At 30.4% G+C, this 2,500-nt stretch overlaps 1 protein-coding gene across 1 annotated transcript in view; it reads left to right on the top strand.

The window, feature by feature from the left end:
* LOC137632388 (uncharacterized) overlaps positions 1–2,500 on the top strand; it is a 191,619-nt gene that overhangs the window by 20,197 nt on the left and 168,922 nt on the right. The window lies entirely within an intron of this gene.

Genomic DNA, 2,500 nt, shown 5'->3' with positions numbered 1-2,500 from the left:
TTGCTTTATCTAGAAGCTCCGCATTTGTTTTGACTTCGATAAGGCTTATCTTAAAACCTGCCTTTACGATCTTAGCACCTTCTGTTGGTTGAAGTAGGTAATCTCTGCTGCAAGTTTTGCCACTCCCAGCGGTAGGAGCCTCGAGTAATGGTTTGCCTTTCCTGTGGAGTATACATTTAGTCGTCTTAAGCTTGCCGCACACTGAGCCGGAACAGAACCACCGCCGAAGCTTCAGAAAAAATATCTTTCAAAGAATACTGCGTCGGGTTCCGTTCTGTTCTGGCCCAGTGTGCGCAGTCAGGTAAGAATTGATGCTTTCGATTTCTATCGGACGTTTCGGTTCTGTTCGGGCGCGTCCGTTCGGGCTCAGTGTGCAGCAAGCTTTAAGCCTTCTGTTCTCATACACAAAGCTTAGTTAGAGTTTATGAAGCTGGTCACCTAACCTTTCTCATTTGGACCGGACTGTTTATATAAAAATAGAACGAACGGGTGTACACAATACGACTGGTGTTGCTAGTGATATTGTAGTTATTGTTATCAGTAAAATGCTTTTAAGGTGGTGTTAATCAAATCTTGTTATTTATGATGGCCATGAGAATTTTGTTAGTAGTGTTGAGTTTTATAATGAAAAAATATGGCTAACGGCCAGTACACAGATTTCAACTATTTCTATCTTTTACCAAAATGTTTACTAATATCTCATATACATTCTCTTATTGTGCTGAATGAAAAAAAGAAAAAAACAAACAGGTTTGCCATGGTCTACACCAAATCTGTAGACAATAGAACAGTTATTCTTTTCTCCAACAAATTCAAGAACTGCGTTGATATAGAAAAAATTTCATGGTATTTATAGGTCTTTTAGTATAACATACTGTACATGGGAGATGTGTACTAAGTTTTCTATTACCACCATCTTCGAATGGTATATGTATTTATACATATATAGACACACACACACACACACACACACACACACATATATATATATATATATATATATATATATATATATATATATATATATATATATATATATATATATATATATATATATATATGTATATATATATGTGTGTGCGTGTGTGTTATGAGTATAATGCCATATACGCATATCTGTGAGTGTGGAGAGAGAGAGAGAGAGAGAGAGAGAGAGAGAGAGAGAGAGAGAGAGAGAGAGAGAGAGAGAGAGACGCGTTATTAGCTTTAGAAACAAGTATTTGGAAACAGCCTTTTATTATCATTCCTCCTGTTAAAGACATCACAATACGAGGCTTGTGTTATGTATGTGTTATGTTAACGGGCAATGACGCTACATTGCGTATGCTGTGAAAGATATGAACAGGTGACTATGGAGTACAGAGAGGCATTTTGGTCGCGTAGAAAGTTGATTACGTCATTGTCATAGCGACATATCGCAGTTGTTTTGCTAAGTATTGTCTCCTCTTAATGCCAGATGCTTTTGGAAATGGTTGAATATGGGTATTTCATATATCGGATGACTTCGTGATTATGTAGTACTGAAAATTTTGTGATTTTATATATGTATATGTATATATATGTTGTGTATATATAATATTTATACAGTATATATATATATATATATATATATATATATATATATATATATATATATATATTATTTACTGTACATATATATATATATATATATATATATATATATATACATACACACAGTATATATAATATATATACAGTATATATAATATATATACAGTATATATATATATATATATATATATATATATATATATATATGTATATATATATGTACAGTATATATAATATATACCGTATATATATATATATATATATATATATATATATATATATATATATATATATATATATATATATATTATGTATACTGTGTGTATGTATGTATATATATATATATATATATATATATATATATATATATATATATATATATATATATACATATATATATATATATATACATATATATTTATATATATATATATATATATATATATATATATATATATATATATATATATATATATATATATATATCGTATTCCTGAGGGACTTGATTACAAGTAGAGGAGGTGATTTAGTTCAGGTGTAACGAATCAGCGTGACAAGTCTGCTGTTGAATGCTGTCAGTTTTCTGATGGTTTTCAGCTGATAAGGGAGAGAGTTCGTGCGTCGTACGAAGTATAGTTCTGATCGATGTTTTCGCTATTGTTGAAGATAGTTTAGTTTATAAGTTTAGTTGGCTTCATTTATTTCAGCACACTTCACGGAAAACTAAGTAGACGTCTGACAGCTGTACATTGTAGTAGGTAAACTTAGTTTGGCAAAAGGAAATCCTGTAAAACAGTCTCTGAGCTTATAAATACGTGATCAAATGTGTTTGCATTAATTTTACGAAGTGCTCTATAGAATAATATTGTTTGCTGTCAGACATATCCTTATCTTTCTGTAAACTATACTGTAATTAATGAATCCAACT

This window comes from Palaemon carinicauda, chromosome 41, assembly GCF_036898095.1.
Source record: "Palaemon carinicauda isolate YSFRI2023 chromosome 41, ASM3689809v2, whole genome shotgun sequence".
Classification (NCBI taxonomy): Eukaryota; Metazoa; Arthropoda; class Malacostraca; order Decapoda; family Palaemonidae; genus Palaemon; species Palaemon carinicauda.
Note: the sequence above shows the minus strand (reverse complement) of the source record. Positions and strands in the feature narration are given on the sequence as shown.